A 26,010-nucleotide genomic window follows, 5' to 3' on the forward strand; every position below is an offset into this window, starting at 1 on the left:
GGTTGTCGGGGAGGGGACTAGATTAAATTTTGCCGTCTAGAAAATGAGAAAAAAAGGGCCCCCTCTATCTCTGAAAGTCTACTGGGGAGATCTTTATTCTGATTCTTGTTAGAATTGTTTATCACTGTGACAGAGCAGGCCAGGGTGGAGATAAAGGCAGTGCTCCATCACAGCTTTGACAGTGGTAGGACATGCGCTGGAATGAAAGGAGCCAGGGAAATATTATTAATAGATGCTGACTTGATTTGCCTCGATTGCACGTCAAGAACTGGGGGCCGAGGCTTGATTGCAGCCCTGTGAAGTTCTGTCCAAAAGACAAGCTATTTTTCATTAAGTGATAGAAGTCTCCTCTTCTTTTTCTGCCGCCGCTCTCCCCCTCACACGTCGCTATCCAAGGAGCTGATAACTTATGCAGTGTATTCTAAGCATGCTGATTTGTGTCGGTGCAGCAAAGAGGAGGAGGTGGAGGAAGAACGGGGTTAAAGAATCAGGAGTTATCTCACCTTTCACCAAGCAAACCCAACATCTGGTTCTTACAACTGGCCTATCCACTGCATCTGTAGCTGCTGCACCAGAGACGGTAGAGAGAAAAAATCCCCTCCATCCCTGTCTCCCAACAACAGATAAAAAAGGAGTATATAAAATGTGATTACACAGGCAACATGTTCATAGGCACTGATACGCCGGGGCGCACTTTATTTTTAGAGTGTTGCATTACTAATGGATATACAGCAGGATGAGGATTTACACCCGCCCACGTGCAGCGCACGCAGATATGAGCAAGCCGAGTCTATGCATCACATTTATGTGTAAAGCATAAAATACACACTTCTCCATAAACAGAAGCAAAGAAAAGGAAGAAATTAATTTTTTGGGGGGAGATAATATGTTTTTGTTTCCTTTTTATTTTTTCTTTGCAAAAATGTAAAACTTCTAGTTTTCTTAGGGGAACAGATTTGATGTGTGTGTATTTCACAGCTGGGAGATGAGACACCCTTGACCTGCTCCTGCTGGACCACTGAGGACTGAGGAGTGTGTCTTCTGCTGAGTGTGTGTGTGTGTGTGTGTCAGAGACAGATGAAAGAGCCCACAACACGGTGAGCATCTCAGACTTTTTTATTGGTGAAAAAAAATATATATATCTCTGCACCTTCATTCCTCCCTGTTTACCTTTCGTTCTTTCGTTCTTTTCTTCCATCTACCTCTTGCTTTGCTCGTGTGTAATTAAGTCCTCTCCGGTTAATTTATGCACCGATATCTCCAGTTGCCGGCATTCCTGTGAAAATCCTCTAAAAAAACATTGTGAGGATTGCTTTAATTGGATTCCACTGGCAGCTTCACTGTTCCTCTGCTAACATTTACCGTGTGAAATTTTTAGATTGGCAAATATTTCCTCAAGTGTATTATAGCGTGTTGCTTTTTTCATATGCACCCCCCCCCCCCCCACATGTGGCATTCTCTGATATTTTCAGTGATGGATGTTTTTCAGAGATAATCTTTTATTTTCATCTTTACATTAAACCCGCTCACAGATAGAGAAAAAGTGTGTGATAATGAAGCTCTGCTGTCCCTATCAGGTAATAAATTGGTGCTTTTCAAATATCTCCATCTTCATTTAGCTACTTTAAAAATGAACTCATTCACTGATAGCTTAAATAGGCTTGTTCTGTTAACTAGGGTCAACAGTTTCAAATGAGCTTTTAAACGACTGCTGGAAATGACAAATCTTGGAGTGCAATTTGAGAGCCTCTTACTTTCTCTCCCATGCACCCTAATAACTTCCCCCGATTTGTGAGAATGCTATTAATTACGCCACTTAATGCCACCACAACACACCCAGCACTCTGAGTAGTTAGACTTTTCTTTTCTCTCCTCTGGTCCTCAGAGGTAGGTGGCGACTTACATTCTTTGCAACAAGAGGCAAAAATTCATCAAACATCTCATTCGATTTCTCCCTAAATCATTTTGGCTCTCTCCCTTCTTCAGATCCACACCGTTAAAATATGTCTCGCTAAATTGCAGCCGACACATCCGCATATTTGGTTTTCCCTAAAATATTTGATTGCTCCTTCCATTAACTGTGACAACGTGCGTTAAGCCTTTGTGGCATATAGTAGATCTCTCTCTGTCTCAGTGTAAAGTGAAGACACTGAATAATTGAAGTGCCTTTTGCTCTGAGGTGGAGAGTGAAAACGAGAGAAAGATATATCAATTATCCTGGATTGTCAAGCAGATAATGAAATTCATGGGTAAAGAAAAAAAAAATCAGGAGGAGTGGATTTATTAGCCTTATATCATGTGCTAAAACAAAACAAACTTGATGTGTTTTTGCTTCCAGAGAGCAGCAGCTGCTGATATGTCGCGCTGAGTTTGTGGATGGAGAAAACAAAAACTGCAGCCTTTGCATTTTATCCCATTTTCTTCCAGGAAAACTAAACGCTCACAGGGGAGCGTGTGTTGTCACCATTCCTTTAACATGGTCAATTTATATTACAGCACTGTTTGTAGAATTTGCCCCCAAGACTTTTTCATTTGATTGTGGAAATGGCTAAACAGTGCGAGTGGGTGTTGTTGCCTCCGCTCTGCTATCAGAAGTGGAATCTAGGAGGAATTCAGCAAACGTGGAGTGAGTTCAGAGCAGGAATCGTCAGGAAAAACAGGAGAGAGAAATGTGTTTGGTGAAGAAATAAAACTGGCACCCTGCAAAAACATCATAAAGATCCATAAGTTAAACAATTATATTAATAAAATTTGTTTTTGGGTATTATTCTAGTCTAGAATAAACCCCATATTCACAATTCACAACGGTTAATTTTATTCCTTTTTATTATTCCTTTAAAACTAAAGGAAAGTAAAGAAAGGGAACTAAAGGAACTAAAGAAAGTAACGAAAGCTCCCATGTGCTACTGTATGAGAGCTTTATCTTTCCTGTCCCTCAATCACAAAACTGACAATCAAACAAATCACATTTTCTTGAAGACCTTCAACACTCTCTACAACCTATTACAACATGGTTGGATCTTTAGGATCTGGATTAGGGAAACCTAATTCAGTATCATTACCCTCACTATGGTGCTACTCTTAGTACAAACCAAATATGTTATTAATGTTATGTTTTATCCATGAGATATGCTACTACACCCTCACTACTCTCTCTTTTACGACCTTCCCATGGAAATCCTTCCACATATGCCTGTGTTTGCACTATGCACTAGTCTTCACCCTGAGATGAGTTTTAGGATACAAGAAGGTGTCCTTCAAAAGTATTCAACCCATGTTCAAGTCCTTCAACCAATTCTCAAATTCCTAACTTTAACTGGGCCATATAAATACACAAGAATGCTGTCAATTATATCACTGTAGCTCTGCCTGCATGTCTGTGTTTGTTGTCATGCTTGAAGGTGAACCTCCACCCCAGTCTCAAGTCTTTTGCAGTCTCTAACAGGTTAATTTCCAGGTTTGTCTTGTATTTAGCTCCATTCATCTTCAAAACACCTTTGACCTTCTTGCAGATGTTTTTTTGCTATGTCCCCAACATAGCTTACATCAAACTGTAAACAAGACTTCTTAAGACTTTCTTTAAACAATATATTTTTTCTTGCCACTCTACCATAATGGCCAGATTTGTGGAATGTATAACTAATTGTTGTCGTTTCAACAGATTCACTGACTGTGGCTGTGGCTCTTGGCTGCTTCTCTGATTAAGCTTCTCCTTGCTTGTCAGTTTAGGTGGATGGTCAAGTCTTTGTTAGTTTGCAGCTGTGCCATAATCCATTTTCAGATGATGGACTGAATGGTACTTTGTGAGATGTTCAATGCTTGGTATTATTTTATAACTTTTGCTTTAAACGTCCCCACAACTTTACCTGTATCCTTGGTGTTTCTGTTGATTCTATTTGTTAATTTATGTTCTCCAACAAATCTCTGAAGTCTTCATAAAACAGCTGTATTTATACTGAGATTAAATTACACATAGTTACACATCTATTTATTTATTAGGCAGTTGGCTGCACTGTATTTTATCTAGGGGTGTCAAATAATTAATTTTCACAACACTTGAAACGTTCACTGTGTGAGAACATCAACTTGGTTCTTATTAACTCTCTAAATACCTTACCATGTTGATGCAAAGACCATCCACATTCAGATTTTGTTTGTTTTTCTTATTTTCTGTCATAGCTGGTTTTGATCCAATTTAAGAGAGTCTTTTTAAACCTGCAAAAAATGACAAAGACTAATTGCGGATAAAATATGAAGGAGTGGGTTAACAAGCTGGATTCAGCTGCAGATGGATATGTTTTAAAGGGTTACAGAGTAAGTGTTACCCTCATTCAACCAATGTACATCTGGTTTTAAAAATCTTTTAAGGTTTAAATGATTCCTCTATCAATTCATGTTTACCCAGAGATTTCACTTAGTTCTTATTGATGTTGGATGTTTTTGGACCGTCTCTCTTGAAAGTCCTCGCTTTCCTGGTTTTAGAAAGGTTTTGATACCCAGCTGCTCCATTTGGACATATTTTCCTAGATCGGGTCCCATTGTCTCAGTCACTAGATATGGCAGCACTAATCATTTCTTTCAGATGTTACTGTGTGCAATGGTTCTCTCCGAGTACTCATGCTGTCCGCCACAGTACAAAACATGACTGTTAGGTAAATTGGTTTCTATAAAAATCCCTCTTTGGTATGTGGGTGTGCCTGTTTTTTCTCTCTTGTGTGGTTCTGTGTTGCCCTGTGATGGACTGGCTACCTGTCCAGGGTGTACCTGCATCTTGTTATTTGGCCGTTGGAGACATACATCCATGCCCGATGACCCTGCATGGATAATTTAATACTGACAATGGGTGGGCTGGACGGATAATAGTTATTATGTAATGAAAGAAAATGAAAGGACATAAAGATGGGATGTGTGCTCATGACAAGCATGTTTCTGAATACACTCCAGCACACACACTTTATACAGATTCAGAAGTAATAAGTTCATAATACAACAATAAGGTGAACAAAACAACAATATACATCAGACTTAAGGATACAACAATACCCACATATTTAGTTATCAATCTGGTATTCATAGCTTTTTTTAAACACATTTTATAAAGGTTCCCCTGTCTGATTTTTCCTGTTTCCATGAACACATGCATACTCTGTATCTACAGACCTTCACATTACTACTGGGGGCTTATATGTTCTTGAGATTGAGTGCATAGAAGTATTTGGGTGGGACAAAGAAGACCATCTTACCAGAATGTACAACATGCAACAGTAAGTAATGGTGCAATCACATTGCTGGTCCAGTGTTCTGTCATTTCAGCATACAAATCAAAGTAGCCTACATTGCATCAATGTGCATGCGCACCAATGCTCAATGAAGAAAAAATCTCCCACTTGAATTTGAGCATTCAGGTTAGCATACAGGCAATAAAAACAGTAAGTACATATGTTTTGGAATTTTTCTTTAGAGATAACTATAGAGCTTCCTGGTTTACAATTTACACGGTTCCGTTACATCATTACAGTATTGCAGTAATGCAGCCAGACACTTAGGTCCTGTGTACACGACATTACCTACATTGCATTATTTCATGAAATGGTTCAGCTTTAGGACTAATGTAATAGTTAGGGGCATGATTAAAATATTGTCTAATAATGTCAAGTTCTTTGTTTACATATTGCGGCAATTTTGTTGGACTTCATATGCTGTTAGTTCAAAAATAAAAAAAAAGCTACAGCTTGCACTTTCCAAATAGATTTATTTTAATGACCAGTATTCAATCTTTGAAGACCTTCCCTACCATGATTTTCTCATTTATAGAACAAACATCTTCAAACAATGGAAAGTAAATGGGAAAAGAATTACAAGTATTTGTCTGAGGGTTCCTATCCACCAGAGTGCACCAGAGGACAAAGGCAAACCCTCAGGAAATTTGTCTCTAAATTTAGCATTCATGGTAAGGACTTCAAATTCAAAGGACACCACACATTTTCTGTATTTCAATGATTATTACATTCTTTAAATAAAGATGGAAAGTTGTTCTTTGGAGCTGAGTCTCACTGCAAAGCCTTAAAATCCAGAGAGGAGGCTGTGAGTCTGAGTTACATGTATCGCCCATGGGAGGACACACAGGCATCACAAAGATTTTATTGGCATGGTTTAACTACTGACATGAGAAATTGGTATGTAGCCTCATTGTTAACATTATCCTTAAGCTCTAATGTACAATCTATATATGTCAAGTAAAACTACAATCTTCTAGGTTTCTAAATGTGACCAGTGTCGAAGAGTTGGACCTTCATTGGGGGTAGTCAAGATGCTGGATCGCATCAAGGTGACTTTCCACTAAAATTCCCTAATGTATCTGATCTGATAGCCAGATGCCAGCAGTTGCGGGGTCTTAATTTTGAAGGAAAGTTAGGTAAGTTAGTAATTTGATATCAATGTTTCCTAAAACTTAAAATGGATATTTTTCATAGTTTGCAGAACACTACATTGAAGAGGAAAGTCTGCAGTCGATTAGCACTGTAACTGCGGAAATGTGCCAGGCCCGACTGGACATTGCAACTACTGGTATGCAAAGGTTATGAATAAAAACTGGATATAAACCCATTTCCAGAATATTATTGTGTGTTAATACAAACATGGCTAAGATTATGTTTGGAGACTAGGCTAGATAAGCAAGACATAGATAGTTTGTACATTATAGAGAATAAATAGTGGGTATGTAGGAAAAGGAGGAATGTGATAGAATACATTTTAATTCCTATTCCAAATTTAGAATAGTAATGAAAAAGATGAATGCTTAATTGTACTTTATTTGTTTTTATTCCAGAGAATGTGGAAGACTATCGTGTCACCTACAACATGTTGCAATATGACGCTGACCTAAGCCTCATTGATATGATAAAAACACAATCATAGCATTGTATACTTCCAAATCATTACACATTTGATTTTATTACTGTTTTTGTTTGTTTCCACTCCATAGATACCATGTGACATTTGTCCATGATGGACTCACAAAGAATGTGATACCCACTTGGTTGGAGACTTTGAGTGCACAAAATGTAAATTAAATTTGTGTTTGAAGAGAGTAGCTACTGTATAATAACATATCTAGTTTTTATATAATGTAAACTTTATCTGCTTTATCTAAATATTATCATCGTAAAGGCTGTTGATTTAAAATAAAGGATGTGCTATTTGTGACTAAGTTTGTTTTCAGACTTTTGTTTAATTTGCATGGTGCTTTAGTTCTCTAAGGCTGGTATGACAGGTAAATTGTTAAATCAGCATATCATACACAAAGCGTATGCTGATCTGACAGTGTGTGCTTGTCTAACAGATATAGTTGTCAGTTTATGCTACTCGTATGCCAATCTGACAACATAAGTTGACTGGACAGAACACCAGTCCAGGGATTGGTCCAGTGATCAGTAAAAGTGAGAAAATTCACACCTTCAGTTGGCACAGTTTGCCTTCACACAGAGATTTTTAAACTGGATCAAACAACTTCATGCAGTTGCAGTGTATTGTTTTCGGGGCACTATTGCTCCAGTATTACGCAGATCCTTACTATGTCACATAGCCCCACCAGACATCTTTCGTCTTCGCATTTGCGCCCTCACTGTGTTTTTCTTTTTCTACTCGAAGGCACTGCTCTTACGTCAAATACTATGGTAGGCTGGGAACAGCACTAATTCACACTGCAAGTGAACGGCTTCAGGGTCCAGATAAACCATGTCAAGACCGGCAGTTGTAACTGTGCTAGGATACGGCTCTCTGATCTGTTGCAGGGTTGGGGATGGGCTCAGAAACCATACTCTGGCAAGGTAAAAAGCATTCCAAAGGTCCAAAGGTTTGGTGTGAAAGCAATGTAAGAGTTTTTTTTTTGTTTTTTTTTGCTGAACCGAAAAACCTTTGCAAAGATTGCAAATGTTCATGCAGATAAAAGTCATAGAAAAAAATCCAAGACAGGTTAAAGATGTGGTGACAAACGTCCCTCCAGTATGGTAGATCTCAAAATCCATGCAAGGACACAATCTATGCAACACAGCATAGAAGAATTGTGTAAAACCTTTAGACAATTCCTGTTTTCATTCTGTAAAAATGTCAGCAATGTCAGGTAAGAACAAAACATGGACAAAACACATTCAAAGCATGTGGGACTGAAAGGAAATGTTAAAATGTCATCATACTAAAGGCACAAAATACTACTGGTTTGATTATTATGCATTTGCTGCTGAAATTTATTTCAGGATGTATTTCATAAACTCAGTTGATCACAATATTCTCTTAGAAAGGCTGGGACATTCTGTAGAGATCAGTGGAACAGCACTATGCTGGTTTAAAATTTTTTGTCTCACAGATTCCAGTATGTACATATAAATGATAAATCTTCTTCAAACTCCAGGGTTAATTATGGAGTACCACAGGGTTCAGTACCTGGGCCATTTCTCTTTACTATATAAATGCTTCCAATAGGTATAATTACCAGGCAGCATGGGATACATTTCCACTGTTATGCTGATGAAACTCAGCTTTATTTATCCATGAATCCCATTGAATCCAACCAGTTAGATAGACTACAAGCATGAAGACATAAAAACTGGACGACCTTAAATTTTCTGCTTCTAAATATTGACAAGACATACATTGTTCTCTTGTAAGACAACAACTCCTGTCTTTAAATTTGAAAAAGAAATCGCTTAGTCAATCAATTATTGTGTTTGGCATTAAATTGACCTCCATCAATGAAGTAAAAAACCTTGGTGTTATTTTTGATCAGGACATGTCATTTAAATTCCATACTAAATACTAGTTATGCTGCTATAGGTATAGGCTTCTGGAAGACATAATGACTATTTTCTCTACATTCTCCTACTACTCTTGAATTTTGCGTTATTTGCTGTTATTTCAGCTTTTAACTTTATGTTCTCTCAGTTTTTGTTCTCTTTCTACACCTGACCTGGCTCTGTGTTTAGCTGTGACACCTTGCAGGAAGGGGGCATCGGCTGAGCAGCTGCTGCCAACAACTTAATGTTCTCCTTCTGCAGATGATACACTTGGCCCTGTTTTTCAGTGTTTAACCCTGTCTCTCTCATAGACATAGCCATTGGCTGAGCTTTGCAGCGACATACTGTATGTGGTCTCTTTCATACTCTAGACTTGAAAACTGGTTCAGACCTTATCTGCTTAGCTGTTTTTCTCTACTAGATGAATCCAATGAAAAGGCTACTACTGTCTTTAACATTTTCTTACATTTTTCATACAAAGTAGTCCTGGATCAGAACGTCTGTGTATTTTTGTGTGTTTGCTATGTTTTCTTAAATTTCCAGTTGGTCGATGCAGATGGCCATGTCACTACAGGTATGAGGGATTCAGTGATGTGCAGTCAGAGGAGGCAGGTGAGGCAGTGCCATTATGAGCTACTAGGGATGATAAGAGAAAATCAGTTTGTCCACTTAACTGTTCTATAAACTTGTTTTATGGTCAAAATTGCTGAATATACGCATTACCGATTCAAATACATGGGAGAAAGGCAATGTGAGGTAGTGAATAGTTGTGCCTGACCACTGACAGCTCTGTGTCACACACACTGACTGATGCAGGCATGTGGTGCATGCCTTTTACTGTCTCTCTTTATATTGTAAATATACATGATGGATTACACGTTCTAAACATGCCGACGTATATTTAATGAATATATGTGACATATTTAATCTTTCTAATGGGCCGTAAATGCACAGCGAAAATAGACAGGGTGGGACAAAACATACCGTGCCACAATGCAGTGCTCAGGCCCATAGGCACAGACAGCTAACTCATGGCGCTACGTACTCTACAGCTACACGTTGTACACCTTGACAAGTCCTGTAACCATACTTGGCACGGCTTTTCTGTTTCCAAGCCAAAAAGACCGTCGGTGGCAACAGGTGGTTTAGTTACTTGAACGCACTTCTGACTTGATTGTTTGAAAAATATCCTTTTTATTTCTTGCAAAATTATATGCAAAATAATAACCAAAAAATTCTTACAACTTAGATGTAAACGAAAGTTGGCTTAAACTCATCTTACAAGGACAAAAAGGGGTCAAAAAGTGCTTTCAAGAAACTAAACCACCTGTTGCCTCTGACGGCATTTTTTTTGGAACTATTTTGGCTTGGAAACAGAAAGGCCGTGACATTTAAGTCAAAAAATCATAGTAAAAAACCTCCTGTCATCACACCGGACATGTGGCAAACAAAGAACCCCAGCCACATGCCTGAGGCGTGTTCTTAATCTCTTAAAATACTGGGAGGGGCTTAAAAGTTACCAAAGAAATCATAATAATTCCAAACAATTAATTTCATATCATAGTTCCAAACAAACTGAAATACACTGCTCAAAAAAAATAAAGGGAAGACTCAAATCCTAGATCTGAATGAAATAAATATTCTCTTTGAATACTTTGTTCTGTACAAAGCTGAATGTGCTGACAACAAAATCACACAAATATCATCAATGGAAATCAAATTTATTAACCAATGGAGGCCTGGATTTGGAGTCACACACAAAATTAAAGTGGAAAAACACACCACAGGCTATAAGGACATTACATTTGATGTAATGTCCTTAAAACAAGTCAAAATGAGGCTCAGTATTGTGTGTGGCCTCCATGTGCCTGTATGACCTTCCTACAATGCCTGGGCATGCTCCTGATGAGACAGCAGATGGTCTCCTGAGGGATCTCCTCCCAGACCTGGAATAAAGCATCCGCCCACTCCTGGACAGTCTGTGGTGCATCGTGACGTTGGTGGATGGAGTGAGACATGATGTCCCAGATGTGCTCAATCGGATTCACGTCTGGGGAACGGGCGGGCCAGTCCATAGCTTCAATGTCTTCATCTTGCAGGAACTGCTGACACACTCCAGCCACATGAGGTCTAGCATTGCTCTGCATTAGGAGGAACCCAGCTCCAACCGCACCAGCATATGGTCTCACAAGGGGTCTGAGGATCTCATCTCGGTACCTAATGGCAGTCAGGCTACCTCTGGCGAGCACATGGAGGGCCAAATGCCACCCCACACCATTACTGACCCACTGCCAAACCGGTCATGCTGAAGGATGTTGCAGGCAGCAGATCGCTCTCCATGGTGTCTCCAGACTCTGTCACGTCTGTCACATGTGCTCAGTGTGAACCTGCTTTCATGTGTGAAGAGCACAGGGCACCAGTGGCGAATTTGTCAATCCTGGTATTCTCTGGCAAATGCCAAGCGTCCTGCACGTTGTTGGGTTGTGAGCACAACACCCATTTGTGGACGTCGGGCCCTCATACCATCCTCATGGAGTCGGTTTCTAACCGTTTGTGCAGACACATGCACATTTGTGGCCTGCTGGAGGTCATTTTGCAGGGCCCTGGCAGTGCTCCTCCTGCTCCTCCTTGCACAAAGGTGGAGGTAGCGGTCCTGCTGCTGGGTTGTTGCCCTCCTACGGCCTCCTCCACGTCTCCTGATGTACTGGCCTGTCTCCTGGTAGCGCCTCCAGGCTCTGGACACAACGCTGACAGTCAGAGCAAACCTTCTTGCCACAGCTTGCATTGATGTGCCATCCTGGACGAGCTGCACTACCTGAACCACTTGTGTGGGTTGTAGAGTCCATCTCATGCTACCACAAGTGTGAAAGCACCACCAACATTCAAAAGTGACCAAAACATCAGCCAGAAAGCAAAGGTACTGAGAAGTGGTCTGTGGTCTCCACCTGCAGAACTACTCCTTTATTGAGTGTGTCTTGCTAATCGCCAAAGATTTCCCCCTGTTGTCTATTCTATTTGCATGTGAAATTGATTGTTAATCAGTGTTGCTTCCTAAGTGGACAGTTTGATTTCACAGAAGTTTGATTTACTTGGAGTTATATTGTGTTGTTTAAGTGTTCCCTTTATTTTTTTGAGCAGTGTATATTCTAACCACCTAAAACTAAATAAAACGTATGATTTACAAAATTCAACATAAATGGCCACAACAGTACTCTTATTTAAATTTGGTCCGACAAACTGAAAGATTACTTCTCAAAACTGAAAAAAGATTTTTTCGAATTGGATTTTCAGTCAAAACAGGAATTTTTAGAGAGGATCGGACCGACTCCATAGCTGAAAAATCTGCTTTGAATAAGCGGGAGAAAGTAACCCCCTCTTTTCAATCGGAGTGGTACACACGAAAACAGTGTGAAATACACAGATATAACTTGGCATTGAATAGCTGCACAGACTGAACATCAGCGTCCACAACACAAAGGGGAAGAAGAAGCGGAAGATGTTGATTGACTCGATTAATGCAACCTGCTTCCATGGACTTTGTATACAAATAAAGAGAAGATCATACACAATTTTCGATTCTAATACAAAAGAGAGATAAGTCAAAATGAAAAAAATATTTTAAAAAATAAATCTTGACCTTATGTAAATCATTCTTTAGTTTTTCTTGCTATTGTATTGTTGAACAGTATGGAATTGATTAAAGCATTATTAAAAGCTTTTAAAATAATTAAATGTCAATTAAATTAAAAATAGAAATATCAGCCTCTATTTTGGGTTCATATATTTGTACATTCAACTCCAGAGGAGTCTGTGCCTCACCAGTCATGAATTTCATCGCACGTCACTGGAAGGCTGCAATGTCAATGACAAAATGCAAGCAACTGCTTACTGTCGCTACATGCTCATCCACGAGGGTTAAATGGTGCAAGTCAATTACTCGAGGCAATCTGCTAGGTTTCTTGAGATAGAAAACTATTTAACTAATTTGAATAATAAACTGAATTTGACTGCAGTGTTTGATAATTAGGATAAATTGAATGTACATACATGACTTGGAATCTGTATGATTCGAATGAATTGACTTTGTAAGGTGCCTTCAGACGAAATGTGTTGTGAATTGGCACTATATAATTAAAACTGAATTTAACTGAATTAACGGGGTGCATAGAAGAAGTTTGGGTGTAAGAAAGAACAGATATGTTTTTTCTTCATGTCTGTTTTTAAACAAGTCATTGTAATATTTTACAATATTATAGAACAGCAGCATATTTATGTCCGTAATAGTAGTGGTTGGCCCCCCTAGCGGTCTGGTGCACTTCTGTTATGTGGAGTGAGTTTGCAGATTTTCTTAATTTACTGTTTTTTTTATTTGTAGCATTTTTCCTTTGCATGTGTTTTGATGGTTGTAGGTTTTTACTTTTCTTACTGTGATTGCATAATTTTTCTTTTGCAATGTTTTTCTGTTGCATTTGTTTTTTGTGTTTGTGTGTCTTGGAGATTGCATTATATACCTGTTTGCAGTGCGTTTAGCAGTTTGTTGAGCTTTGCAAGTTGGCCAACGTAATATTCAGCTTCCAATCCAACTTTATTACAAAAAAAGGCAATAATATTACCACATTAACTTTTACAGCCTGAGTTATCAACATAACATGCATTCAGTGTGAAGCTGAGACTGTCCCTGTTCAGAATGAAAATTTATTAATTTAAGTTTCCTGAATGTCATCATGAAAGAATCAAAGTGAAAACCAATATTTTGTCACTTGTACTATGAGTATTTTTATTTAAAGAGACCTCATGAGTGATTTTGTTCAACTTTCACAAATTTAAATGTCTCAAATTTCCTGAAAAAAGGACCAAAAAAAGACGTGCACTGCTCTTTTCCACCCACACATTTGCTCGCACAGAGAGGAACAGCCGTGATGACAGCTTCCCACCTTAATAAAAGGTGATGAAATGTCAGCGCAGTGGAACAAACAAGGTGAAAGACTCAAATCGCTACTGGTCCTCAGTGTGCACTCATTCCACTGAAGGTCACAAACCCCATTCCTCTTTGACTCCTTTCAGGCCGGGTTCATATCTACCTGTTTTTAAAATGGAGGTTTTCTACTGCAGCGGGGGTTAAAAAGAAAAAAAAAAACTGTCTCTGATTGTGGCATCCTGAGAAAACCCCAGTTGCAGAAAGTCAAGAAAAGAAGACAAGGAGGTGGAGGAGTAGGGCTTGTTTTTCTGGTTGTTATCTCTTCACTCTGCTGCAGCTGCCTCGCCGTGCTGCACAAACACCTGCCGGCCTTCGGCGACACCAAGAGAAAAGTCAATTCTGGCAGCAGATAACCCGACCTGGGGTGTGTGCGGTGGGAAAAAGACACCTTGTGGTCGTGGTTAAGATGCTATGACACCTCCGTTTCCCTGCTGTGCTCCACCACTCACTCCATTTCGCCTTGTTTACTCGGTATTTATGATTTATTTTTTCCCTCTCTGCACACGCTTTTCTCTGCTCTTTGATCTCGGTGTTCAGAAGTGTTTTTGAAACGCTCTTCTTTTGTCCCCCCCCCTCAGTCCTGTCTTTTCTCCTACTAGCAACGTCTTCAGAGGCGTCCAATTCTGTCATCGTTCTCTGTCGTCTTTGTGTGTCTTTGTGCCGAAGTGTGTCTCTGTATGTGGGCCTCCGCAAACCTGCAGAGAAATTTACTACACAATGGCCGTATGACTTTACAATAGCTGCTGTGGCGTTATCTTGACAGCGGAGGAGGACTCTTTTGTCTGCAGTGGGCTTCTTGGGCGAAGAGGTTCGAGTCCAAGTGCAGGAGATCACCATGGTGTGTACACAACATGACATTTTACCCTGAGAAGACATAAGCAGTAATAACAGAACAAAGACAAGAGAGGAAGCAGCTGATTTTCAAAGTTTCTTGTTACAGCTCTTGAGACAACAAAAGTGCTTCTGATATCGACCTCCATGATGTTTCCCAACAATAACCAGGGCCTTGGGGTGATGAAGAGATGGCTTAGCTGCACTCAGATAGAAGAAAGGGAATCTGTTCATGTGTGAACCGGCAGCTTGTTACAGACGGCTGCTTTTCTGATTTGTTGCTGTTATCCAACTTTGACTGTCTTTTTTCGGCTCAGCTGAACCTCTGATTATCATTGTTACATTGTGAAATATATGTTTTTTTTATTTTCATTATGATCAGTTGTGTGATGTGATGCAGGTCACTGAAACAATTGCAATGATCATATTTTCATGTTTGTTCCAAAATATTTTGATAAGAGTTACTAAGCAGTCTTGAAAAGGCTGGGAATATATATAATTTTGTCTAATCTTTTTCCAGTTCTAGATAAGTAGGGAAACAATTATGTAATTAAGATCAGAAAAACAGTTAAATTTTCTAGACATGGACGAAAATCTAATAATGCTTGCATTAAGCTTTACAGTTATTTAGATTAAATGACATGCTTCATTTTTGATTTGCAACCTTACAACTTGATTTTAACATTTCCCTTGTCAGTATTTTGTTTCCGGATTTATTGCATAAATACACACACTAAATAAAATTTGAAATGAGCTATTTTAATAAATGTTTTGACTCTGGGAAAACTTTAAATTCAGGTTCAACTTTAAATAAGTTAAACTGCCTTTTTTGTTCTGGCAAATAAATTGAAGCTACAAATGTTCAATGTTTTGAAAAAAGAGCAGGTTTATTTTATTCCAGATGTAAAATTGTGCTATTTTACACTCAAAATTCAATTTAGACATTGTTTTTGTCATGAATTATGAAGCCTTAGGACAATAAGACCTGATTACTATTACAACAGTTAAAGGTTAATATGTTGTACAACAATGTCAGAATGTTCTGAAAAGTCTAAAAAAAAAAGAAATCCAAACTTAAAGTCTGAAAAAGTATGACATTTTTAAATCACAAATGTGCTTGTTTACAGTGTGGATTTGACTTTGACACAAACAAAAGACCTATCCATCTAAAACATTTAGAGTCTATTGGTTATTTTGTATATATCCTGCATTTGAAATTTGACTTGCTATATTCAGTGAGTTTTCAGACCATTTTTCAGCTGTTATTGGAGCCTTTGGGAGACTCTGACTCTATGACCATGTGACGTTCCTAGGTTTAATTTAGGAGGTGTTTACCCTTTGACATAAAGACAAATAAATTGTGTATGTACAAATGTGCCACTTGCTGTTCCCCTAACAGTCATGGAGGGATGTAAATAAAAAATCATCTGTCTTAAATCAATCAGTGCATTCCTATTACCCATTAAGATTGTCAATAAGGATGGGATGCAGTTTGTTTAAATATTCATGTTTTACTGTGACCTGCTTAAGAAAGCTAAACTAAAAAGCTAATAAATAGATACCTACATGACTCTGCCACAGCGTTTCTTTGGGGTCATTGTTAGAGGTCACACGCTTAATTAAGGGGGGAGAGTTAGAACTGTGACAAATAAAAAAAATCAACAATTAATTTTTTGTCTGTCCTGCAACGTTATCCCTCTCTCCTGTGGCATTCACTACAATTAAATGCAGATGGTTAATGCATATTAGACGAGGACATCGTTAAGTGACTTCTAGTGATTTTCAGGATAGCTACTTTTCCTCTTGAAAAGTTGGCAGAGCCATTGAGACACAGTGTTCCCACAGACAGCTTCTGACAGTCATGGCCTGTTCTCATGAGTATGGCTTGCAAAACTGTATTATAATTTATAAACATAATTTTGTTGATGTAATGCAGGTTCCATCTTAGAAAGTTTTTGTTGAGCGCAGCTTAAACACTTGTCATTAAATATTCCAACTTTAAACAAAAAGCAGAGTGTTTGTCAACCAGGATCAACGTTTTTTCGTGTATGATCTGTCTGCACCTGATTAACTAGAACCACAATGAAATATGCTGTGATCCAAAATATTAAACGATATCAAACCTTTAGTAAAGGGGCATGATAACCGCGGCTGTAATATTTGTCAGCAGGAGCAAGATGCCAGCTTTGGACTAGAGCTGCATGGTTCGAGAAACATACAATAAAACTGAGTTTTGGTTTATGTAATGCCAAAAGATTATACTATGTTTATTAACTGAGGTAACCTGTGCTGGAACAGCATATTACAGCTCTCCTGCTCTCCTGCAGAAAGTTGCATAGCAGAGACTGCAGCTTCCTCAACATTATTGGTGTAGTAATAGAAATAAAATGTAGTGTTTTATATTAGCACACTATGAAGCTGGCCAAAGTATTTCTTATTTTATTTTTGTGATAAAGTTATGGTTTGTACTCTCTAAATGGGGAGGCTACCACTAGAAACATATGTTTCTACCATTTTTATTTAGAAAAGTCAGTTTGGTATTGAAAATATTTTTTTATCCTTTTGGCATCATTGATGTTCTCAGTTGTCTTAGTTCCTCGCTCCCCACACCTGCCTTCCATCACGAAACCAGTACACCTGTCCTTAATTAGCAATCCCCTCTCTCAGTTCTTATATTTTCCCAGTTTTCTAGATCTGTTTAAGATACCTTGTCTGTCTGCCACCATTGTATGATAATCTTTAAATGTGCAGCCATTTTATTCAAAGTATTTGTGTTATGGTGTGATTAAAAATTATGAAACATGTACTTCAACATCAGTCAACCTATTTTAACATTTAGGAATGTCAGTATCTAAACGGCTATAGAATCACAACATAGGGCAGAAATGTACACTCTTGTAAAACTGTTTAAGAAAAGCAAAACGTTACGGCTTTTAAATAAACAATAAGAATATCATTTGTGATGGTTTGCAAGTAGCATTTATTCAAAAGGTTGCTAATAAAGTAATGTGGCTGTGGTTGGAAGGTGAGATACAATAAATCTTTCCAAAATTGACATTTCAATCCTTTTTTTTTTTTTTTAAGAAACTGTTTAACTTTAAATCTCAGTTTGTCTATTGATTATAACTGTTCAGAGTCAGATAACTAAATGTTGCACATACACCAAATTAACAGAATAAACAGTTTTAAAAAGAAAAAGTTTAAGGGCCTTTCTTTTATTTCTTAGTAAAGAATTCCCAGGAAATTCCATGCATCAACTAGGGAAAAACATACATTTTAAGGATAACTTAGAACATGTTCTGGGGAGAAAATTATTTAAAAAAAACTAGCAAATTAAAAGAAATAAAGCAGTAAAAACAATAAAAACTTTAATTATATGAAAACAAATATTAACATTTCTTCCATACTACAGAATGACTTGATGATGGCAGCATTTACCATCAGCATCAAAAACCTCCTGGTGTGTCAGGTTACTGAAAAATATTAGAGACATATGAAATATGAGATTTAACAAAACCAGAATATGTTTGTGTTCCAGTAATTAGAACAGAGTTTAATTGGTTGGGAAACAAGCAGCTAATAATAATTTACAAACAGTAAAACTCAAAAGGTCTTCCTGTCCTCCTGGACTGCAGCAAACCTGTACGGTTTTCTGAAAATAATGCTCCAGAACATCCAAACTTTAGGTAGACATGGTATTGCTATTTGACATCTTTCTCATGCAGACTAATCAATATTTATATTTTGGTTTTAAAGACATAAGCACTTAATATGTAAGCATAGACAAATGTCTTTATATGCAAAAGTTCATTCTTTAAATATGAATTATTTATTATTTTAATGTGAATACATGTAAACTTTAGTTTCATTGTGCCTTTGACATTCACTAGTCACAAAGATAAAAATTATAATCTAAACATGTTTGCTGCTGAGTAAGAGATGAACAGAAATAGCTCCATTGCTCCCTTTCAGGTTGATCTGTAAATTACACGATTTCAGTAATCTGGATGAATTTTATTTTGACAGCTCGACTGAGACGGAGGTGGATGTGAATATACTGCAAAGAAGGGACAAAACGCCTTGTTAAATCTGCATCATTCACGGTGAATTTCCTCTTTAAAAGAAGGATTTCTAATAATTTCTAATAATCCTCATTTTTATACAAGTCAGACTTGTATAAAAATCAAAAAATCTGCTTTTTGAATCTGCTGTTATATTCATTATAAGCAATTTAATTTTAAAGTATTAAAATGACAAATGAAAGAACCAGAAAAAAACAAACAAATTGCTCTTTTTGAAGTTAAAGAATAAAATCAACTTGTAGATATTAAGAGGAAGATTACCAAAAAATACACCCAAAAACTAAACGCTATATTAACTGGGTGGATTGGTCTCCATTTGCTGCTCGTGTTGTGCATGCTGGGAATACGAAGAAGTGTGTGCAGGAAGGAAACCAACTCAGGCACAGAAAGATAATAAAGCGAGACAAAGATAAAAGGCTCAGATGCTGTGATTGTGTGCAGCGTGTAAAAATAGAAATTAACGACGTCTTTACAGGTTAAATTGTTCCTCAGTGAAGTGAGTTCAGGGTTGTGGTCTTTTTTTTTACTGAAAGAGCTTCAGTTTTTTTAGGATATGAGTTTTTACTTTTCCTGCCTTCATTCTGAGTGATTTCTATCTCTTTTGTATTTGTTAGGAGGAGGAGGATGAGGAGGATTGGTTTGCTTCATCACTCCATTAACAGTAACAGTCGCAAACAAGAAGGGAACAAAACCAAAAACATGCATCAGATTTTACACCTTTCAAGCTTTTCTTCCAAATCCAAATCCTAAAGAGATGAAATCCTGAGAAGACTAAAACACATTAATGTTGTCTGTGGTTTTCTCAATTCTTTCGCCCTTGGGATTTATTTGCTTTAATCCCAGCAGCCAGCTCAGTTGTCCCTCTAAGTGGATAAAGCAGGATGGACTGGATTTGTAATGGCATTAGCAGTGACCAGTAAGAGGATTGTGAACTGTATCTATGAGGTGAGACTGGAGCACCTCGGTTTGAGCAGTCTGACCCTGCAGAAGCCACAGCTCGGCCTCCCTTCCTTTCTAGGAGCTGTCCATCAGAACAGGATGCTATCCCGCCTCCAACTGGTTTAAAGGTTTGGTTGATTGACGCCACAGTTTAGCTGGATAAGAGCCTCTAATCCAGCTCTGCTCCTCTCTGCTCTGGTTCAAAATAATACATGTGGAAATTACTCACAGCAGTGCTGACACTGAGTGACTGAGAAGGAGAGGGATTACCACATTAATCCACCAGGGGAGCTGTTCTCTGTAAAACCAGCAAGTGCTGTCTGTAAAAGACAGCAAATGCACAATATAAACAATAATTTATTTAATAGAAATCAAGTGGAAAGCTGCAGCAAACAGCAATAATTTCCTGATTAAAAGGAGCCAACAGTTTCTGCATGTCTTAGTTTTTCAGGGAGTTAGATTAATGTTGTTACATGTTATTATAATGATCTAACCTGAACAAAATAAAGCATGCATCAATCTGTCCTAGTTTAACATAAATACCATAATTCTAATAGTAGTTTCAAGATGGCAGGCTCATTTAGTAACAGACTGTTTAACTTGGAATTATTAAGTAAATCTGAGGCTGCGACATGCTTTGTAGTTTTTAGCCTCACTGAGTGTACTTTAGAGCTGTTCGTGTTATCATTTTTAGAACAAAAAACAAAGATTTCATCAGGATATTCATTTACAGAATACAGTGCAGCTGTATTTCCAGTTTTCACTCTTTTTCTCCATAATTAATTTGTTTTGATTTATTTTACAAGTTCTTCTGCTTAATGTTATTTAGGTGCATTTATTGTAAGTGAATCACCTATAGACCACTCATCATGTTCCCCATTTATTTCACTGGTTATTTGTATTTATTATAAGTCTTCAGTGCTTTTTAAATTAATATTAATATATATTAATTTATTAAAATGAATGTTTAATGTTGTTTACTTTGGCTATAGGGGGAAAAATAAACAGATTTTTGCACCAAAGTGCAAATTTTGGACTGTAATTGTTTTCATGCATTGTGATTTTATTAAATATTTGAGCTACAAAAGTATGTGCAGAAACATGACTGTTTCATTTGTTGAGTGATACCAGAATCTAAGTGGTTACAGCAGAAAGGTTCATTGTATCTGCATTATTCATTTATACTGTGCACAGACATCACTGTGTTCCGACAGATCTGTCAGCTTGACAATGTTTTCTTTTTCTTTTACAGCTAAAATTATCTCTTTATTAGTCTCCTAATTAACAAAATGGCTTTTGGATAGTCCGGTAATTTGTCTGGAAAATTACCAAACATTTCAAGTTGTTGGCATCTTGTTTGATCACATTCTTTTTGTGTGACTGTTTAAATCTTGGATTGGTTCTGCTGGATAGAAATGGGTTTAAAGAACTAAAAAAAAATGTATTTCAGCAAATTATGAAAATAATAATTGAGACAGATTATCATTATTAGTTAGTTAAATGACAAAATATTCCACTATTGAATGATTATTTTAAAATTACATTTAGATGAATTTAAAGATCTAGACCCTGGAATTGATGCTCCTCTTGTGTGAAAATCAAATCCACCTCGAGAAACTGATCTTAGGTGTAAATCAGAAGCAGTTTGGAGCCGATTAATCGCTTCATATGTGTTTTTTTAACAAATTCTTCAGATTTAAACATTTGTTTGCCTGCATTGCTCTATATAGTAATTATTAGTTTGGCTGCAGCGGTTGACGATTGGTTGTAAATGATCATGATGAGTATGATTGACAAAAAAAGGCTGCAAGCTGATCAGTAAAGCCACACGGGTTGTTGGCTGGATGTAAAATTCAATAAGATATTGATTAACAATTACAGCGAGATGGAATTCAGCCAGGTCTCTATTCAAATCAGAAAGAAATAAGCTTCAGCAGATGCATTTTAATTTCAGTTGTGAAATATTTTCTAACTTGTCCCCAGTTTTAGATTGCAGAGCTGCAGATGATTAAAAAGAAAAATCCCTCCATCATGTGGAGAAATGACAAAGTTAAGAAACATGTTTTTTTTTTTGTTGCATTCTCTGACTTTCACTGACAAAAGAGGGCAGTATGATGACATTGACAAAGTAAGCAAACTTTATGCTTTGACACACTGTGTTCACTGTGTGAGTGCAGCTTGGGTTTGCCAGTATTCTCAGTGTATACTCATTCATGTGAATGTGTGTGAATGAGTGCACATGCTCAAATATACACGCCCCCTTTTCCTACACATACACACCCACGTTTGTGTAAAACATCAGGGCCTTTCTGTTCAGCAGGGAAAAAATATTTTTCATACAATGAAAATGTGCAAGAGATTAGAAGAAAAGCATACAAACTAATTTCTAAACATCCATGTTCTTAAAAGTTTTTTGTATTGTGACTTAAAAGCCTTTGCCCCGCTTCACTCCGCCAACACTTGTAACAGTGAAAAGTCAGCACAATAATGATCAGTCAAACAATCAGGACCAGAGCATATTAGCCCCCCATCTCTTATAATGACAAAGCCCGGTCCTAAATATGATGGCATCGGCTCTGCATGTTGGAACCAGCTCCTGATGCTCAGAGCCAACACAGCCAGCCGCTGCCAAACATTCTTCAGATTTCATTGGGTAATAGCTCATTCATTACCAAGACTGCAGCCTTCATTAACCCCCCCCCCCCCCAACACACACACACACACACACACACACACACACACGCACGCACAGGATTTTACCTTATAATTTGTTAAAACCTCCCCCAAGCCTTAGGGACCCACTGTGGATCTCTTCACCCTCCACTGAGCACACTTGCTGGGGGCCTCGACGACTCCCCTGCCTCTCTACTGGCCATGTGTGGAGGCTGGAACAGCTGGGCCTTCCCTGTTATTGTTTGATAATATGACTGTGTGCGTGTATGCATGATTGTGTTTGTAAGGTGCATGCATGGGTGAGGGTGAACCACAATTCACACATCTCTACCGTTGTTGGCTCAGAATGCCAGTTTGGAGCCATAGACATTCTGTTAGTTTTTTACACCTTTAATAAAAAACTAAATACACTTCTCCTAATTTTAATTAATTCTTAATGTTTGTGCAGTGGAAGCAGTTTTCCTTGTTGGGTCATGTTTTGCAGCATGATCCTGCAGGCGTTTTCTTTTCAAGAATGCATGCTTCAGCTTACACTATTACCAACAGAATTACTAAGTACTACTATTTCTGCCAGTACGAATCCCACATGTTGCAATGCAGCTGCTTAAAGTCAACCCAGATGAATGCATATTGTGCTTTTAAGTCTCAAACTCATAGTAAGTTTTGCACACAACAGAGAAACAAGAACTTGTAGATTTATAAAAGAAGCAACACTTTGAAATAAAAGTTAATAGATCTAAATATGCAAAATGCACGTCACATGAAGAATGTGGTAAAAGTGAGTTTTAAACTTAACCATAAAATCTGAGACCTTTAGCTGTTTCCACAGAAAGGGCCATACCTTGTCTACCATTGTGATAAAGAATAAGATTATTATTGGTAGATAGTGTGACTAATAAGGAAGCCAGGGTAGAAATGCTAACAAATACTGATGCCACCACCCCATAAACCAGTGAACAAAATAAGTCTGATTTTCTTTTCAATTCTGATCGGTAAGGTGACTGTTTTCTGTCTTTAAATGCATCAAAACTGAAAAGCTTAATGTTTCTCTGTCTGTAGACACATTAACAAACTCTCTAATGTACTCTAGCAATAAGCTTAAAGGTAATGGACATATAATACCTAGGGAAAGCATTAACACTCCATAAACCTATTTAACATTTGGCACATCACTACTAAATGTTTTACAAAAAAAAATCCGAAAGGTGTGGCATGCATGTGTATTCAGCTGTCCCTGAGTTAATATTTTGAACAACCACCTTTCTTTGCAGTTACAGCTGCAAGTTTCTACCAGCTTTGAACAATGAGACTCAATGTCTCACCCATTCTTCTCTGCATGATAGTTCAAGTGAGGTCAGATTGGACAAGGTTTGTGAAGGTAGATTTTCAAGTATTTTTACAGATTCTGGCTAATGTTTAGGATCTTGTCCTACTGGAAAGTGAACCCCAGCTCCAGTCTCAAGTGTTTTGCTCTGATGGGTTTTCGAACAGGATTGCCTTTTATTTAACTTGATCCATTTTCCCATCGACTCTGACCAGCTTTCATGTTCATAGTGAAAAATAAAGCATAATATGATGCTGCTATGATGCTGCCGATGTTTGCTGTGTCCACCATATTGCTTGTGGCAAACTAAAGATGAGGTTTCTGAAAATATTCAACAATGTTGTCACTTTTCCATAAAGTTCAGATGTCTGGAGTGCATGAGTAAACTATTTTCTCTCAACAGACATTCCCACCTGAGCTGCTGCTCCAGAGTTACCATGGGCCTCTTGGCTGCTTCTCTAAATAATGCTCTATTTGCTAAGCCTATGAGTTTACGTGGACCACATTGGTAGGTTTGCTGTTGTGTCTCTTTTGATTTCCAGGTACTTAGTTAGATGTTCGAAGCTTGGCATATTCTTTTGTAACATAATCCTGCTTTAAACACCTCCACAAACAAATTGCATTTATTTGACTGTTTGTTTACTAATGTTCTCTAACAAATCTCTGAGGCTGATTTATACCTGGGTTCAATTACACTATAAAGGGAATTGGTTGCATCACATTTTTTAGGGGTATCAGAATAAAGAGGCAGCCTACATTTTTCAGATATCTATTTATTAAAAAATATTGTAATTTCTTTCCATTTTACAATTATGTATTTGTAATTCAAAAAGTCCAATAAAGTTCACAGAATTTTGTGGCTATCACAATGTGTGAAACATTGGAGGTGTATTAATATTTGTACAAGGCACTGAATGAATGCTTGGATGAATGCTAAAGAAACCTGCAGCGCTTTTATGCTAAGTGTTTGCTGCATTTAGCTGTGGAAATAATCTGAACCCAAATGAAGCTGATTGTGTTAGAATTTTTAGAAAGGTCAGACCCAAAAGAAAACAAAAAATCAGTTTCAGCCATTAAAAGCTGGATTGGTCCATTGGCATTATGTCTGCAGTCCTGCAGTGTGCTTCAAAGTCTGGACAACCAAGCCATGCCTTTTATTCTAAACTTGTGTCATGATTTTGTGGCAATATTAAACCACTACAACCTACACAGGTTTTTCCTGTGATCAGTTTCAACTCTCTGAATTTCAAAATTCTGATGAAAGTCGACTATGTTTCTCACAGTATTACAGAGATACTAGGGTTAGCCAGGATCTCTGCAGACGCCTGGTGCAGCCGACATTTGTGAATGCACGGTGTGTGCTAGCAGAGATAGTAATACTCCCATTCAAAGGGGGCGCCAAACAGAGCTGTTATAGAAATGTTGGATAAAAATCAAAAGAAGAAAAACGAAGCTTGTTTCTGAGGACAACATTAGCTGGACCGGTCTGTGGGCTGGGTCCTTCGATGGCCATGAAAAGCCAGAAGTCTAGCCTTCACCAGATATTCCTGCCCTTACCTCAGCGTAACTTCCGTCACCTAGAATTTGCGACAGCGTGAAGCAGTCGTAAAAATGGGGCCTGAAGGTTAATCCCGCTGTCTCCTCTGTAAATAACTGCTCGTGGTTTGTATTTACCCCCTATACATATTTCTGTGGGGCTTATAATCCTGTTTTGTTTAAAATGTTTTTGTTTTATTATCTTTTAATTTTATTCTCCTTCATCATTAAAAATGAAAATACATTGATAACAAATACCATTTGTTCAATTTATTTGTAAAACTTACACAATTTAAACACTAACATATTAACTTTATGAACAAAGTTTAATTCAATTTATTTGTAGAGAATAATAATAATAAATAACCCAAATATTAACATTAGATATCATCTGACTTTTAACTTCCACTGAGAAACCCAGTGGAAGTTTGAAAACGATTAGGTAATAGACAGTTGTTCCCTCCAGGTTTAGCGCGCCTTGACCACCTGCTCAGCTGACAGCTAGCTAGGCGAGCCAACTGATAGTGCAGCGGGAGCAGACATTTCCGAACACGTCAGAGAACTTTTGTAATCAGGCTTAAAGGTTTTGCTTTGCAGAAAGAGTAAGATATTCAACAATATTCACAGTTATTATTCCGCCTTATTCCGCCATTGCTGCTTCCGTTTGAACAATCTGCTTTAACCTGCAATGAATCATTGGATAGAGTGGGCCATGAAGGACACACTCAACCAATCCTTCAAATCTGGGGGAAAAAATGGACACATTTGTCAGCTATGTTAGGGGTAGCCTCAAACTTGGACAGCCTTTGTCGTCTCACCCTGACGTAATCGGCCTACAAAAGGGGCTTTTGAAGG

General features: G+C 37.8%; 2 long non-coding RNA genes across 3 annotated transcripts; both read left to right on the top strand.

Annotated features, from left to right (window-relative positions):
• Nucleotides 1-842: 842 nt before the first annotated feature.
• LOC124884979 lies at nt 843-17,085 on the top strand. Of its 2 annotated transcripts, XR_007042558.1 has the most exons (4): nt 843-1,097; nt 14,048-14,241; nt 14,349-14,608; nt 14,711-17,085. It is a non-coding gene; the product is annotated as an uncharacterized LOC124884979 (long non-coding RNA). The 2 variants fall into 2 exon arrangements; XR_007042557.1 differs by lacking the exon at nt 843-1,097 and having other exon boundaries at nt 11,863-14,241.
• On the top strand, nt 2,002-7,178 carry LOC124884980. The gene is made up of 3 exons (XR_007042559.1): nt 2,002-6,328; nt 6,474-6,567; nt 6,830-7,178. It is a non-coding gene; the product is annotated as an uncharacterized LOC124884980 (long non-coding RNA).
• Nucleotides 17,086-26,010: the final 8,925 nt, after the last annotated feature.

The sequence above is a fragment of the Girardinichthys multiradiatus genome, chromosome 19 (assembly GCF_021462225.1).
Source record: "Girardinichthys multiradiatus isolate DD_20200921_A chromosome 19, DD_fGirMul_XY1, whole genome shotgun sequence".
Lineage (NCBI taxonomy): Eukaryota > Metazoa > Chordata > Actinopteri > Cyprinodontiformes > Goodeidae > Girardinichthys > Girardinichthys multiradiatus.